The 18,666-nt window shown below is 33.8% G+C and overlaps 1 protein-coding gene across 2 annotated transcripts in view; it reads left to right on the top strand.

Annotated features, from left to right (window-relative positions):
- The window catches only part of LOC113499863 (ras association domain-containing protein 10), a 123,409-nt gene that overhangs the window by 40,729 nt on the left and 64,014 nt on the right, over positions 1-18,666 (top strand). Inside the window, exon 3 of one of the 2 annotated variants that reach the window (XM_026880437.1) lies at positions 14,799-14,829. The exons of the other annotated variant lie outside the window; for it this stretch is intronic. The gene's annotated coding sequence lies outside the window, so the exon portion shown is untranslated. The remainder of the gene's footprint in view (positions 1-14,798; positions 14,830-18,666) is intronic. 2 annotated transcript variants of the gene reach the window in all.

Genomic DNA, 18,666 nt, shown 5'->3' on the forward strand with positions numbered 1-18,666 from the left:
TGCAGTAGGTATAAATTATTGATAAATAATTGGTGATTGGAATCATAAAATTGTAAGTCACTAAGATTATTTGGAACCTATTTAAAAGTATGAATTGAAAGTCTGCCATTTTGTAAGTCAATTTGTGAGTATCAGAAGCCTTTCATAGAGTTTTTTTTTGTTTAAATTACTTAGGTAGGTATATGATGCTAGACGCTTACGCATTAAATATAGTAAACCACTTAAAAAACCGTTAGATGCAATAACAATTTACAAAATCATCCATTAACAGTACACAACAAGAAAAATACAACCTATTTAAAAAGCAGCATGCTACCGACCCTACCTGCGATGACGGCCATAATGGCCGCCGGAAGTCGGGGAGGGGGGCGACCGGAAGTGACGTAGCATGCGCGCGCGCTCAACCGCGCAGCCCCGCGCCACTTGGCTCCATTTTTATTTTTATCAATTTATCACAACGCAACGGTTTTAGTGCGTTTTTAATAACTCGTTCTGTTTTCGTAATTAGTTTTACGTTTTTACGTAACTGCATGTGGTAATTTATTGTTTATGTGTGTGTATTCAAATTTGTATGAAATCGGAATGTCATTCGATTTTGTGTAATGTTTAGATGTGTAACGTTTCCTCAATTAGATGGAATGATTATTAATTAATAGCTTTCGCATACGGTTTGATTCTGTTTGATGTTTTTTTGTATGATTGTTTTATTCTTTCTTTTTTTGGAGTTTAATCTAAAAAAAGCTCTTAGTTGTGGTCGCCTACTAATCTACTGTAAGCGATGTGTTGCGGGTTCGATCCCTGTGTAGGACAAAAATCTGTGTGACCCACGAATGCTTCTCCTAATTCTGGGGGTCATTGTGCATGTGACTTGAATATTCATGAAACCCCGGGAGTCATCCATCATTCATCATCCATGTTAGTTTCTTTATGCTTTCTTTTAGAAAAATAGCCTCATAAAATTACATATTTTATATTGAACACCAACTCATTAATTTAAATTTTATGAACACACAAAATGACACAATAAGACGTAGTTATCCACCGTATCAATTAAAACAATTCCACAATTAATCATCTTATCATCACCATCAGAGTTCTGCTTTCTCTCGACCCATACCTCAAGGGTCCGATCTTGCTAAGATCCCGTAATGCCTTCAGGAGCAACATTATAAGCCGGTCCATTATTGTAATTTCCATATCTTTGTTCTAATTTGACCTTGATTATAATCTAGGGTAGTGGAGATTATTGTTGGATTTTATCAGATGATAGATAGAATAATTTATTCTTTATTGCACACCACATAAATACAATTTTTAAAGATCAATGCTGAATAGATATTATTTAATGGGGACATGTAAAAAAACCAGTGTCCTTCTTGGGATTGAATGCGTATTTTTTATTGTGCCGCAAATATAAATTGGTAAAATTCATGATTCAATGGAACTTATGCGTGACGTCACAAGCCCCATCTCTGAAACTTTAAAGCAGTTTATGATTGTCATCATCGCTATTGGCGAATGAAAACTTTGGTAAATTTAAGGGAAGAAATATTACGATTTAGAATGTTACCACTTTCGAATATAAAGTGTCAGATTTACATTAAAAAAAAATGGGTGGGTGGGTTTTTTCTGTAAAAGTCTGGCATTCCCTTCCACTCAACTTAGAGCAACAGGAGTTATTTGATAATATCCAATCTAAAAAAAAGGTTGTGCTTAGAATTGAAACAAGCCCTTAAAAGCAATCTTAAGATTACTAATTCAGAAAAGACATAGTATTTTAACAAAAACACGTTCTTTACCGTACGTAAAATAATGGAATAATCATTATAACATACATAGTGTTCACACAGTACTCTCAAACAATGGAATTGTATGACGTCATACAAATGTAACTTTTGTGAGAAATCTTATGAATATGGCTATAGTAAGTTATTGTCTTCGGCTTTTGTTACAAAACTGTTTGATAATAAAGCCGTGTTTTCGTGCGTAAGAATAAAGTTTAAGTGTTATGTATTGTATGAATCTAATCAAAGTTAGTTTTCGTGAACGATAGGTTTTGCGAGACGAGGTTTTGTCAAAAATTGCGGAAGACAAAGAGGTCTGAAAAAAAGGGAGGTGCTATTAGGTGATGTCATCCTACGTTGATTTACTGATAGTGTTAATACATAGAGCCGAAGATCTTATGAAAGTGAGTTTCATCTACAAATATATGCTTTTAAAATCCACTTGTTTTGGAAATATTGGTGTAGGTATGCAGTAACCATTTATATAGGTACTGATTTATTCTTTTTCAACGTGAAATAGCTGTCATTTGGTGTCATTTTGTGTAGGTTTTCAGACACTATGCATCAAACTGTAAACATGGTACCTGAAAAGTATAGAGAATAAAATTGTCTGATTAAAAGTGTATTAACGAATGCTTTTATAAAGCAAACGTCTTAACAAGAATCGTGTGAGAAAGCGGGCTGTAGTTAGCAGAACATGCATTAATATATTCACGACTGAACGGTAATGGGTAGGTAAGCACATCGGACGTCATATGCTGTCGTTCTCAGGATGACTGACAATCGATACACGTTGGCACTTCGCGATTTCCTATGATTGAAAACTGAAAAATTGTTGGTGAATATAAGATGGTATTTTTTCTATACTTTTTTTAAGAGTTCTTAGTTTTTGTTGACTCGTAATACTGTGTTCTTGTGATTAAAAATCGGTAATTGTTGAAGAAAATTACATGTTATTTTTATTGCTCTTTTCATAAGATTTTTAATTTTAATTGTTTTCAAAAATTGCGATTTTCGTTTGTCTTTCGTTTTTGGATTTCAATCTGTTATTTTTCGATTGTTGTTTTTTATCGTCATGTAGTCTAGTCCCAAAACTTAATGCTTCAAGCATTTGAAATATTTTTAATGACGCTGATTTTAGCAACATCCGAAAAAAAGCTTAAATAATTAATCTTTGGAAAATGAAAGGAAGAAAATTATCAATTTTTTTTTGATAATTACCGCACATATGATAAGGAAAAATAAGGCATTAAAAGGAACGTATTACTTAAAATTAAGTACTATTGGTCAAAGCTACTTCCACCGTACAAGCCTTCGTAAAAATATGCGATACTTACCTAACACGTGCAAATTATCACACAGGATTAAAAGGCAAGACTTGTTCAAAGGTGGAAAACTCACACATACATATTAAAATATCATTATAATGTAATATGCTTAACATATTAACGTTAAGGTTAATGCACTCGTGACGTCATTAGGGGTGACATAGGGGAGCAATTATTTGGGTCATGGATTAAAAATGGAATAATAATTTAAATTCATTTTTTTTTGGGTAAAATACCCTGTTATTATTTTAGTTGGTTTACAATGACGTGCAGTGGTCAGAGATAACTTAATAGTTTAGAAGATCTTTGACAATTTATCCAAGACAATTCGAGCTTGTAATTTTATGGATTACTAGCTATTGCCCGCGACTTCGTCCCCGTGGGTAGTAGATATAAATTATGATTTATACCTGCCCTGTTTTTTCCACATTTTCAATTGTATCTTCGCTCCTATTAGTCGCAGCGTGATGCTATATAGCCTAAAACCTTCCTGGATTAATGGTCTATTGAACAAAAAAGGATTTTTTCAATTTCAACTAGAAGTTCCTGAGATTAGCGCGTTCAAACAAACAAACAATCAAACCCTTCAGCTTTATATATTAGTATAGATTACTTTGGAAAGGGTCTCCTTGCTTCTTCCTGAAATATAGATATAACCTGAAGTAAACTGTTATGGTCTCCATATTATATTATTTTAAACACTATGCCTGGCTTGATGATCTAGTGGTTAGTGATTCTGACTGCTATACCAGAGGTTTTGTGTTCGATTCCCACCCAAGGCAAATGGTTTTTATAAGCAGGATTAATTGTTTTGGGCCTGGGTACAATTTATCTATAATATGTATGTTTTTGTAAATATTTAAGTATGTTCATAATGCAAGCTTATTTGAAACTAGATGGCGTTGTGTGAAAGTTGTGAAATATTAGTATTATCATAAAAGCAAAAAAAAAAGCACTGTGAAACTTTTCTCCAACCAACAATTTTTCCACTGCTATCTAAAATGGGCTATAAAATAACGAGCGGAAACGCGTAATTGTCGCGTTTTTCGTGGCCGTATTGTGGTGAGGCCATAATGCTCAGCCATCAACGGGAGCAGACACCGTGGCGATGGATACTGGGTTCCGTGGGAACTTATGGTCATCTCAAAATGTTAAAAAGGAAGAAAAAACTTTTTTTTTACTGGTATTTGGCTGACAACGAGAGGAATGGAATGGGGAATTAAAATAATTTCCCACGTTTTTATTATATACTCACTCTCTTGCTTGTATGTTTTCTTGTCGTTCCGATTGGATTTTAGCATCTCCAGAAGCTTTTCCCGATAAGCTAGTAGTTTTCAGGGTAGCCTCAAACCCGATGACAATGCAATTAACAATAATAAAAACAGCTGGACCGATTCTGACAAAATTTGAATGGATTGATATTTAAAAACGTGGGTTGTTGTGTAAATTTTATTTTGTTCTGAAATAAACATTATTTTATCGCCAAAAACATTATCACATATAACATCTTACAATATCCAAGTAAATTAAAGAAAACACTTTATTTTTCACAACAGCTGCTGTTCTGAATCACAGTGGCAAGTTAATTGCAAAAATAAAACAAAAGCTTTAATCGGATGGGTAGAAACCATAAAAGTGCGTTACGGAAATGACAGATGGTATGCGCTGGTTTCATGGCCGCACTCCGCCCATAAGTACTGCAATTTGTATGTGCAGTGAGTGTGATAGAGCCAAATTCAAATCCGTGAAATTTATTTAAAATTACGAAAATAGGGTTTTTGCCCTATAGGTTGTTGAACTTTAGTTAAAGGTAGAAAAGAATACTAAAATTGAGAAGTATACAGAAATTTCTAACCGACTTCAAAAAAGACGAGTTTAGTTCTGTGTTTTCAAAATTTACAACCTAGCTGTAATTTGGTCCCATAAAATGTCATCAAGTTCAGTTATGTTTTTTTCTCAACTCAAATAGATGGAGAATATAAACAACGTTTTAAAATATAGTTTTTTAGCATTTGAATCTAACATATAAAAAAAACCCTGAAAGAGAAACTTTACAAACAAAAATCTAAAAATAAACGTGTTTTTCTTTTGCCTACGCTTTTTTATGCATTTTATCCAAAAGACATTTATAAATAGAGAAATACATATCGTTATCTATTTTAAATTATCCATTGTGCTATGATGACCAAATCAGTTCACCATTTTTGCGACAACCAACAACAAATCTCATTCCCCGCGGTCTTCATGGCCACACTCGCTTGTCCATAGTGCACCAATCACCATGTGCAGTGACCATGCTAATGGCCGCCCGTTCTATTGTGAGGCGCCATAATTGTGTGATACTAATGACTTTTACGACGGCTTTTTATACTTAATTGCTTTTTCGTAACTTCGTATACAATGTATGTGGTTCGAAAATAGCTTAGTGAAGTAAATTAATATTATTTTTAGGTTGTAATTTATTAAGTATTAATTAAGTTAAGGTTGCTAACACTTTTTTAGAGAAAGCAATCACTAATTCAGAAAAAAAATAATGCTTATGGTAATTTCATATTATCTATATGAATGTTTTATTTTCTAGAATTTTCTTTTTTCTCAGAAAACTAGGACTACAAAGGGCAAAAAATACTTTTAACATTCAAAATAGGACAATTGTTATTGTGGATGTGAGATACAATTATGCAAAGTGTCCTTGTGTGTATCAAGTATAAAATAATACAATACTCATGTATGCCAAAGAAATATGAACAAAATTAAAAACCTATTTCATAATATACATTTTTATGTAAAATATTAAACTATCTTGTTATACAAAACATAGATCCATATTCGAAAAACTAAATTGATGCCCCAGGTGCGCATGCGTCGATCACAATCCTCTGTCGCACTTATCACGAGCTCTTCGTTTCCGTTGTCGAAGTGAGATGGCGCTAGCGAAATGTAGAACGCTATCTCGCTCCTCCAGTGGCATTTAATATGAACTCTGAGCTTATGGTATAGCCACAGGTCTACGACCCTACGAATATGGCTAACGACTCATGAATATACTTTGTGTTTATGGTATGTTTATTTTTATTTCTACCATATTTAGTCTATGCGTGACTAATGCTGGTTTTATGACAGCTCAGCTGAGCGTGAAAGAGGTTGTCACAATTTTTGTCTATGGTAGTATAATTTGAAGTAAGGCTTTCGTACGCTATGAAGCAAGCCATTGATAATATATACAACATTGTAATTTTTGCAATCGTTTTGATTTTAATTATTTGTAGGGAATTTCTGGTGTCAAAGAAACATACCCGTACTAAAAATGAAGATGCAAAATGTAATGGGCTTTGGAAAGCTCAATATAGAGAAAAATAAAGGTCAGGTTAAGCAACAAAAGTTACGGCACAAATTTGATCGGCGACAAATTTTGTTTTTCTTCTTCCGGTACGAAAGGTACGGGTAAGATTTTTAAATAGGTATCTCTACTCTGACTCGCACTTGACCGTTTTTACTAACACATATTTCAAAGTGCTTCATGCTTGCAAAATTGTGTCCGGGAAACAGTTTTTGTTTCCCATAAAAACAAATTGTTCACGTTTTCGGAATTTGCGAGATTGAAGAATTTCTCTTGAAAAAGAAATATATTTTTTACGTCGCCGTACTATAAAAAAATATCAGACTGGATTTAGTATAACATAGCGAAATGTAGATCATACCTGGGCCGAAATTCTGCTATTTACAATGGCCGATGAAGAGTTTGATTCTTAATAACTAGGTACTCAAACCAAAAAATATTACTTTTATGCAAACACTAACATACAGTAGAAAGTAAAAATCAAATGAATTTATATTAAATTCATTCTTATTATTACGATTATAAAGTATCTTTTAAAATAACACAACTCCATATCACACTTATTCCTATTAATTCTGTATGTTTAGCGTAGTAATGCCATTGTTTAGTGAAAACTCGAATACTCAGACTATGAATAACTCAGTGAGTAATCGAATAACATAACTGACACTTACTTTTAATAATAAACGTGTGAGGTATCGAGTTTAAAACAAAAGCTTGAATTGGCTGCACGGATAGCCGATAGTCGGATAGCTGAGTGTCGCGAGTTTGATCCTTCAGGCAGGACAAGGACAACCCAGACCCAGGAAAAACAAATCGATTTCGATTAGCTTTGCTTTTCCTGGGTCCTGGTTATGAAAACCCCGCGACAAAAAGATTAAATTCCTTAATGCAAGAGGCGTTTTTTAAAAGGGTGAGATTTTGTCACTTTTGTCGCAAAAGTAGCTAAAATCTCGTATTTTTTAACATCTTTCCTAATAACTCATAATAGTAAGAAAAAATGTTGACAAATCAATAGTGCTCTTGAGTTCAATCGCAAACTTGCACACAAAAAGTCAGACAGATTGGATCACTTTCGCTTTAATATTAGTATTTATTTGATTTGCAACAGTGAAGTGAAAATTTATAAACGGCAAATAAAAATATTGCGGACACTGTAAAGAGTTCAAACGACTTATAACAAAACAATTTAATTTGATTGTTACCAATGATTGTTACAAAAAACTTGATAATCTAACCTATAATTTTACTCAATAACCAATCTTCATCAAAGTATTTATCTGAAAGGTTAAAACCAGACCGATCTTATATTGTTTCTAAGAAATCTATAAGGAAATGTGTGCTAATATATCACAGTGGGATTCACATTTTTACAAACCCTTGTAAGAAGTTGTCTCACTTGTTGTCTCACTACTATTAAATGATGTAACGGTTTACTCACGCGGCGGGATCGCGAGTTCGACTCGCGATCCCGCCGCGTCTGTTCATGATTAAGGACTCCGGTTGGGTCCGAAACTAGTCGGGCTACCCCGATAAATACGCGTGAGTAAACCGTTACATCATTTAATAATGAATCAGTCTCACGACAGTTATTATAAAAAAATCTCACTACTAGGCAAAAACTTAAACTTTTTTCTTTGAAACATCTTGACAGAAAGGCAGAAGGCAAAACTTTTCTACCAAACGTGTCTATCTTTTGCTGTTTCTAGCCGCGAGCTTTACAGAAATTCTAATCCCATGAACAAAGACAACCAGACTCAGGGCAGACATTAAATCACATAAATGATTGTCCTACGCTTAGATCGAACCCGCGACACGTCGTGGTCATTGGTATTGGATTGGAGACTAAACACTGGGTTATATGTTTTTAAATAAAAGATTGCTTTTTTATACAAGTTCTGTTTTTTTTAATACTATTTCTATACGAGTCAAATGAGCTGTTACTACAAACATACTCATTGTCGTATTTATTGTATCGAAGCACATTTTGTAACAAAATAAAAAGCTAAAAATAAAACCGTTTTACGTTTTATAAAAACTTGTTTTACAGAATTTAAATGTTAAGCGCAATTTTAATTCACTTTTATTCTCGAAATCTTGAGTTAAATTTAAATGTAGCGTGAAATTTTAACCGAGATTTAAAATAACCTCGGATTAGCTTCACCTACATTATAAAACCTGCTTTTTCCAACTTTTCACTAGAAATACGTTATTTCACGGTTATTTTGGCGTGTTCAGTGCCTGTACCCAGCATTTGTAAAGCGGGATTTTCCCGTTGTGTGAGCAAGACAGCATTATACATGACGTATAGCCCCGTCTTGCTTCTACAACGAAAGAGTTTTATTCAAAGAGTTTATAAGCAAGTCACTGAACAATTTTTTCCAATGTAGAATTGTTTTTTGGTTATTATAGATCTGCGTTGAATTGATTACTTGCTAGTAAAATTACTGTGAAGGTATTATATACAACCATAGTTATATTTCATATCGTGCATGCAACCTTTGTACTTACTAGTCAGTTCAAAATATACCCGTTTGATACAAATTCCTTTACCATATAGTAAATCTTTAGATACAGATAATGAGTTGGTATCAAACGCGGTATTATAAAGTGATGTATCCATTTTTTTTCACTTATTGTTTGCAGAAACTGTATCTTAACGTTTTATTTTCATTTTCGGACTGGAAAGCTATTGTCTGCGACCTTAGCCGACTCTGGTATGTTTTTTGTATTTAACTGTATCGGAAATAGGTAGATACATCATCTGTGTAAGTAACAAATGCTTAACCATCATAGTTCAAGAGATACAGCCTAGTATGAAACCTTAATAAAGAACTTCATTCACAGCTCAAGAGCAAACATTACTTTCCAGACAGCCACAAATAATCCCTCAATTATTACATTCAAAATGTTAAGTGTGTAAACATCGAAAACCAATGACGTACAAATCAAATTACAGATTCGTTTCTTACGCTATCTAACACGGGAACCGACACGGTGTTCCCATGGCTGTGACCACACATCGCATGACTTTGAGCCACGCCGACAACTATAACCCATTGTTTAAAGTACAAACATTATGGAAGTACTTTTTTTGAGAAAGCAGTACATTGACAAGTGACAATGATGCTGTTTAGTCTATTGTGAAGGGAAGTGTACCTTTTGCTTCTGTTTAGCGGAGGCTCCCTCGGGGGGAGAAATGGGTAGTGTCAGACTCTTACTGACTAAACCTGAACCGCCGTGCTACGTCATCCGCGTTTACGAGTCGGTGTATGGCAATACGTTGCAATCCTTCATACACGGACGAAAGTGTACTTCATTAATTTATTTGTTAATTAATTATTTAATAACAAAGTAAGTTTAATTTTACTTCCATAAATACCAAAAATAACATTCTTAGGTATGTAAGACAAGATAATGAAAATAACTTAATCCCGTTGTGAGAATTACAAATATAGCCATAAGTCCACTATTTAATGCTCCAGGAAATAATGAGAGCGAATCCAAGTGGAAAACTAGTGCAAATAAGCATAACACTCAAGTTCACTTGAGTAGCAGACTCATCATTAGTATAGTCAGCGACAAAAGTCGGTTACTATAAGATTATCATAATAATGTTGATGATGACTGGGTATAAAAGAAAAATATTTTTAATCCCTCAGTGTGATAATTACAAAATATAAGAAACCTATTTTTATTTATTTTGAACATCAATGATTGACAAAAGATAAAAAGCTTAAAAGTTTAGGATAGAGGCCTTGTGACGTAACGATTTCGTAAACTCTATACACAATTGTGACGTCACACGCAAGTTCCATTCACTTTATTTGATTAATTATGTTTGCCGGATACTAGAAAAAAAAAACATTATTATGATTTAAACTAAAAGACGGACACTGAAAAAAAAAATCATCATCTCTAAAGTACAAATCAAATTCAATTGAATTTCTATTGTGCTATTATTTAACAAAATGGCCTGATTACCTACCATACATAAAACGTACGCGTAGACGCCATAAAAAATGCTGACTCTTGTATATCTAACTAGGGTAACCGACTTCTGTTGCTGACTGTACAAAGTCCATCACTTAGATCTTGTGTGGTCTATATTTATCAGCAGACTAAGTCAATCCCATTATTTATAGAGCAATTAAGATTATTTGCGGCTTTCAAAGCAAATGTAAACTAATGAAGTTACTGGGATAGAGTTTAGCGTGACGTTTGCTTGGTTGCTGAAGTGTGGGCCATTTGTATTGCAAATGTTGGCTCCAATGTTTGATGGCATGGTGAAGTTGTGTGTTGCAAATCTTTGGAGCAATGTTTGTTGGTATAGTAAGTTAAAGTTTGACAGGTATTTTTTTTGGAAGTTGGATATTATTTAATTGTTTACTCTTAATCATAATGTTGATCTAATTACTGATTATTATTTTTTTTTGGAATTCGGAAATCGTTGAAAAGCTTCAATTTGAATATTTCGAAAGTTTTAAAGCTTTTAATTTGACAAACATTCAAAAGGATTTCTCCACTACATTTTCGTGATAAATAAATGGCAATAAAACCTTTATTAAATAAATAACTATGCCGATAGTTTAAATCACGATTTTACTAACAAAAATTTTCTCCAAACTTCTCTCTGAATAATTTCTTTAACATACATCAGTCTATCCAACCAGGGTAGTTATTTTTTAACTGAGTTATCATGTCAACTGGTTTAACTAACGGTGTGGGAGGTTATTCTGGTTATAGCAGATAAACCACATCTGAAGCCTGTTGGTTAAGTTAGGGATCTAAATAAACATTGCTAATGTCGTCTTTTGGTCATGTTTGGGTTTTTGTAAAGTTTTTTTAACTGGTAACACTGATGGATGGATGTTGCTGTAATTATTTTTAGAAATTTGTCCTTGAGTTTGAGTTTTTTTATTATTGATGTGGAAAGGTCCATTTTCTATATTACAGGTATTTAATATCAGTGGATCTGTTGCACTTCTATCTAGAAGGATCAAAAAGGGGATCAAAAATAAGTAAAATATTACGATAAGTAAAAAATAAGATCAAAATTGAAAAAAAATGTAGTAAGTTTCATAATTTTTCCTAGTCATTTCTTTACAAAAAAAAAAGCTTTTGATGGAAACAGAATTTGAAAAAACAAAAAAAAAGATGTTAAAATGTTAACTCAAATTCTCAAAAAACTGCAACACCTAAAAAAACATAAAGAACACGACTAACATAAAAATAGCATAGTTTTTGCTAACGCCAATTTCGTTCAACCCGTTTGTAACAAAAACGTAACTGAATACAACTCTTCACCCTGTACCACGATCTAATAAAACAAATAAAACAAAACTATTGTTAATGTAAAAGCGAGATACCGCTATACACAAACTATGGCCATCTCGCTTCAACAACGATAACTGTTCGTTTGTAAGAGCTCATGGTACGGGGTCTGTGCAGTTCTCATGGAACTGGTGTCTACCGGATAATGATCGATACTCGTCTACGATCTAAATAAAAAAATATACTTAACGGGTTCTGTATAGTGTAATGTAGGTAACTTGTTGATATCTTATTTATAGGACGGACGATGACCGGAGAGTAAGAACTTTACTTTGGATTAGGTTTACAATGACGCTATGATACAATGATGTATTGACATACATAGTTACTACCTACGCTTAAGTTTGGTAGTGGGGGTTAAAAACATCACTTGCTAGTAAAAAAAGCTTTATATGATCACGAGATAAAATTAAAAAAAAGGAATCCAATTTTTTTTGGAAATCTGTCTGACGGATTGACAGTTTTTTTTTCAAACTTTTCGTATTTCTAGATCAATAGGTTGGGCGTTTCTTTTATCTCGTTAACATATAATATAATGCTTATTATTACTAGCAACTGATGTTTTGAGCCCCGACTACCGACTCAAGTTTACGTAGTAACTATTTAGTCATCTGAGCTTAAGTGCTTCATATCTTACTTCACTTTTGATGATTTAATCATTTTTTTAAATGTCTGACGGACTAGCCAGATTGATACTGTTAGATTTAGTCAGATGCCCTATTCAAAACAGGAAGAGGATGTTTTAGCGTCACTTTTGTCTAGACTGACTTTTTAAAGCTAACAAGTGAGAAATTACGGTATTCCAAGCCGATTGTACACAAAGCTACTGCCTGTCTGACTTGTCTTACTGCTAGGCACAGGCCTCTTCGGCCTCTCTCGGCCTGAGAAAACCGTTGCACAATAGGAAGTCACTCCAAATGTTTTCCAAATTTTTTTTGCTTATAATTTTCACCATAGGCTCCAAAATAAACTGCACGTTACCAGTCAAAAATGATAATCAATCTGACCCTTATGTCTCAGAACGTAAAGACTATTTTCTAAATCAAAGTACGACTGTGGATATGACGTTGACTTTATTAATACTGCATCGTTTTCCTGTAATCAATCATCGGGTTCCTATTAACTAGTCATTTACAGAAAGGCTTCCGCAAATTAATGTTGGGTTAAGCTCTATTAGTTATCTTAACTTGGATAGTGTGGGAAAAATTGCACGTAAATCCAAGTGGTTAAGTTCACCACGCCAAACCCAATGTGTCGCGCGCTCAATCCCCGCGTAAGACATGCTTTTGTGTGACCCTGAATTTTTGTCTTGAGTCTGTCTTTCTGCATATGACTTGAATTTTTGTGAAACTCTCCGAAACGCTTTTGTGAAACCAAAAATATTAGGAAAGAATCAAAATTATATTTCATTAAATGTGAATTTATACTATGTTTTACCTTCTTTGATCAAAGTCATCTAGTAACCAAAAAACATGCTCATAATTATAGATACTCATTTCCAATCCCTTTAAAAGGCATTCGGTCTACATTTTCCACATGCACTTTATAACTACGGCACTTAGATAACTCAAACATGCAACCCACCTTGACAACTAGATTTAATAAGTGATGTAGAATCCAAATTAAGATATAAATCAGGCTATATGGTCACTTATGACCTTAATAGACCATATAAAATGTAATTCGCTCAATCAATGTAGTAATCCTAGCTGGGGGTCTACCACAGTACCATAAAATTTTATTATCGCAGGTGTGAGAGCGGGACAGCGCACTATACGTTGTAGAGCAGCATCTCTTTCCCACACATGATATGATATTGCTTTAAGAGTTGTTGGTAGGTCCCCTGTATATAGTATGCCTTTTAATAGATCTACTTTCATTTGGGTATTGGGATCTAGGTTTCTATAGCGATCGAATGTTTTCGTTTCATACTATGCTGTAATCAATGATGAATATTTTTATGAAGTTGAAGTCTAAAAATATTGATTAAGCTGAGAATGAAATTCGTTTCATGAAATTGTACATGGACAACACTTTTGCTTTGTAAATTGTTATTTATTAATTAATTATTATTGATTATTTTTTAGACTTTCTTGCTTCTACTACCAGTAAATGACTGTCAAAGATGTACATACATATATGTATGGACCTACAAATTAATGTACCTTCCGAATCACAAAGGAATCGTTATGACATAGACGGTCACCCATTATTGGAGAGACTTTAATAAGCTTAGCTTAACCAAACCACTAGCTCATCAATCAATGGATTCAAGAAGAAAGAAATCGTTTACCTTTAAAACTGTATTAAGACATTAATTTAAACGAAAGGTCCAGAAAACAAAAGCTTACAAATCAACTATTTATACACACAGACAAAACAAGTATATATCAATTCTGTAACCAATACAGACAAATTTATCTCAAACCAAGAATAGCCAAGAAATTATCGAACGTTCAAGACACTTAAATATTGTAAATCGCCGATTCATTGACAATGGCGTTGGTAGGCCGCGCACGCGCCGCCCGCTGTCGTCTTGTCGCTGTGCGTCATCAATCACTCTCCTCACATTCTGGCTGGGGTTATCTTTATAAGCATGTGTAAAAATATATTTTGATTTTCTTTTTTGATGTGTCGAAAGGGTCAAAGTCTATGGTTAAAGATAGTTTAAAGTTGGAAGTGTGAAGAAATTGGATAAGTAACGTTAGCGCATCTGATGAGGTTTATGGCATCGCTTAAAACGTTTATAAATTGCATGTCTTTTAATTAGTTTAGTAAGTACTAAATTAGAGGTTAACACATGATCAAAGAATCCTAATAAATCTTGGTTTAGGAAAATTATAGATCTGTTTCAGTTCGGACTTTTACATCACACAATTTAACATAGATAATGCTGATGTGATTTCGTTAATCTAGTGTTATGCATAGTTGTCTATTCGTGAATCTAAAATCTTAAATAAATGTTTATTACTGTAATAAAAAATTAACTGTAACTTTTCTTTTTCTTTTCAGGTAAGCGTTCGAACGTTCCAAGTGACGACAGGTATATTTTAAGTTCATTTAAATTTCATACTATTGTAAATATTATTTTCGTACTTTTTAACTATCTATTTTGACAAGATAAAGGACCAAAATGTATAAAATAGGTATTACTGAGGATCCGCTGTCCTTCCGTCCGCACCAAGACAGCTAGGCATTTGGTCCCGTTTTTTAATGATAAGTATTTATATCATCCTTGTTCCGCGGGGTGTTCTCAAACTTTAAAGTAACAAGTTACTTGCACAAACTATCAACATCACCTACAAAAACCTCGAAGAATAACTAACTTATAATCTGGAAATACTTTTTACCTCAGAAATTTATTTACAACAACATATCTCTAACTCTAAATCATAGATAAACAGCTCGTTTTACCTAACACGTTCTTCTAACTAATAACTAAGGTGACACTGTCGTTTTGTCATTGTGGAGGTGACATCGATATTATCCTTTCCCAACACTGGTTGCCTAGCAACGTGTCGCTATGTGAGTCAGGACGTGATAGCAGTTGAGGACACATAGCAGGCAATTCAGAAGGATAAATCTATATGTGTAAAATTTTGCTTGACTGTTATCGGCTGCTTCCAGTTTTATTGCATTCAACTATTTAAGAAACATGTGATTTGACTATTACAGCCAGCGTTACCAGACGTCCCGATATTGGCGGGACGGCCCGATTTTTAAATCAAATTTTATTTTCCCGCGCGGGACAGGCTCGGTCCCACGTTCGGTAACTCAACCGTACGCTTTTCGTAGGATTCACCAATCAGTACCAAGGAAGAATCTGAAAAAAAGCTCGATAAATTTTTCGCAGAGTCGAGTTACACTTGTTTGCTTATGTTTTGTTCGCTCGCGGAACATCGAACACATCAAAAACCAACGTAATTTTCACTATGTCCCGCTTCTGACGGAAGAATCTCGCTATTTTCACTCAAAAAGTAACAAAGTACCAACTTATCAAAAAAAAAACTATTTTTTATTATAACCTTATTTTTATTACTATTTTCTTTCGGGGCGAAGTAACGTGTATTCATTTTAGTCAATAGAAGTCTGACACTCCCTTTCGTTCAACCCAAAGCAAAGTCTATTTCATAGTCACCAGCATTAATGCCGTCATATTTGATTTTCTGGCTTTTAGCTCTTATGTAATTTTAAACAAAAAATCTGGTTATCAATTTTCAGGTACTTAAAATACAAAAAAAAAAGCATATCACGTAAAAAATGCAATCAATGTTTAAAACATACTTACATAAGTTTCGGGGGACAAACTGACTTGATCTTTTGAAATTGATTTGCAACATGACCGCTACCGGTCGCCGTGTGAATTAGATATAGTAAAAAACAGTTTGAGACACCAACCAGAATAAATGATTTTCTTTTAAACCTCTTTGCATATTCAATGCTTATCAATAGAAACCGCTCGTATTTAGCATTTAAATACTTGTGGAGAGAAAATTACGTAATAAGACAAAGCAAATACAGGTGAATGAGTAATAGGCATATTAATAAGTATAGGTAGGTATATGTATGCATATAATATAAATCTTAACATGTAAGGTATGTCTGTTGCCACTATAACTACAAATAAATCGAGGTTAAGCTAATAAGGTCCTGTCAATAATTCGATGGGCAGCCATTTTTTTTTGGAAGTCCGTTTTTCTCTAGCCTATTTTTACGGAGCCCTCAGTTTTTCAAATCTGACGTGCCCTCAACTGGTAAATCAATCCAGATTAGAGTACTTCTAAACCTAGTTAAATTGAACCTCGGTTCAACGAGAGATTAAGAGTAACCACTAACGGTAACAGTTGTAACTTGACCTAAATGTTTTTTCAACTTTATGAAACAGTTATTTTAAATGGAATTTTAATAGCAAATGAAAGTAAGAATGCTATGAATAATTTCATTAAGCATTTCAATATCGGTGTGTTAAATTATGAGATGGATTTGTTAAATTCCTTTTACGGTCAAACTTTTAACAATGTAGTTATGGCTTTTTAGGTTAATGAATTCAATTAATTAAGAAGTCGGTTTTCAGTTTTGGAAGTACATATGTCTTTATTATGCGGCAACTGAAAATTTCAACTGTCTAGATGTCACTTTTGATAAGATACAGCCTGGTTACAGACGGACTGATGGACTGCGGGGACTTTGATATAGGGTTCTGCTTTTAGGTACCCTTTGGGTAACGAACCCTAAAAACATATACATCTAGTAACCGATGTGACTTTGCCTATACGGGAAGAGGCCTGTGCCCAGCAGTGGGACGTGCATTTGTGGGCAAGTCGCCGGTGTGACGTAACAAAACATCTATCGTTTGATTTGCAAATGCGCTAAGTAACAAAATTAAGAAAAAAATATCATTCAATGTGTATCTTCCTCATTTCATTCGGTAATCGGTCAAAAAACTTCTAATAAGAGTTTCATAGAAAAATGTCGTAGCTTAAAAGAATCGGTAACTGGTACGGTAGAACGCCAAAACGTTTTATTTTCTAGTTCATTGTACAGCACGAATGTAGAGCATAATAAATCTAGTCTAGACCAAAATGGAAAAGTCTAGGCAAGTAAATTGAAGATTGTAATATTATAGTGGCCTATAGTTTTGGTAGTGAATATCTGTATTTTTTTAGGAGAAGCAGTTTAGTTTTAGGATTCACAAAAAACGTAACTGACTGTTCTTCTGTCACCAGGTTGTATCTCCTGAACGGTAATAGCTAGAGAATTAAATTTTCACATATTATGGAGATGAAATGACATGTAATGCTAAGTAGGTATAAATGTTTCGGTTATCATGACAAAACATGGACCATGTTAACTTGGACTCCAATTTCCATCACCATTTCATAATCAGCAATAACCAAGCAATATCATACATACAGCATTACGCATTTCCAATATAAGTATGAATTTCCACAAAAAACCTTCCTATACAAAGAGATGAAATGTTAACAAGACAACATTAACAACGTTTTTTCGTAATTACGTAATATGTTACGACCTTGTCGAACCTATTCAGCTGACAAACAATCAGACAGACAGACAGGCCATGGGAATAAGGCCCCATTACACACAATACACCATTGCTTACAACATGTATGAGTATATGTACAAACAGTATTGTCGATTTTGGTACTAGATGTAAAAAAGGAGATTTTTAATGAAATGTAGAAAGAAATAATCATTTTATAGGAACACTAGCGACTCGTCCCGGCTTCGCACAGGTTAACGTATTTATTTCCAATTTATTACAAAAAATGGATTAAGTGTGTCCACCTTAAAACATAGATAGATACCTATACTGATTACATGAGACGCATATTTTTTAGACCTTTTCATCATCATCATCATCATCCACAGCCTTCATCCTCCCACTGCTGGGCATTGGCCTCCCATTTCTCGAGCCAATTTCTTAGACCTTTTAGAGGGGAACAATTATGTCATACACGATGTTTACAAAACTTTAACAGTTTATGAAGTACTAGCTGTTGCCCGCGACTTCGTCCGCGTTATAATTTATACCTGCCTTCTATCTATCTTGTAGGATTCAGTCAGCGTTTGCAATGTAAGCTCAAAAAATGTGTTTTTTTACGACCTCACACTAGAAACCTCAAAAATTGTAGCCTATGTTTTATTCTGATGTATAAGCTATATTGTGGTAAAGTTTCATTCAAATCCATTCAGTAGTTTTTACGTGAAAGAGTAACAAACATCCATACATCCATACTTACAAACTTTCGCCTTTATAATAGTAGTAGGATTTTGTAAAAAAGAAGAATGAGACAAAGCGGTCTTGACTCAAATGATCACTCGCTCTAACAAAATTAACTTCAAGAATGATCCAAAT

This window comes from Trichoplusia ni, chromosome 13 (genome assembly GCF_003590095.1).
Source record: "Trichoplusia ni isolate ovarian cell line Hi5 chromosome 13, tn1, whole genome shotgun sequence".
Classification (NCBI taxonomy): domain Eukaryota; kingdom Metazoa; phylum Arthropoda; class Insecta; order Lepidoptera; family Noctuidae; genus Trichoplusia; species Trichoplusia ni.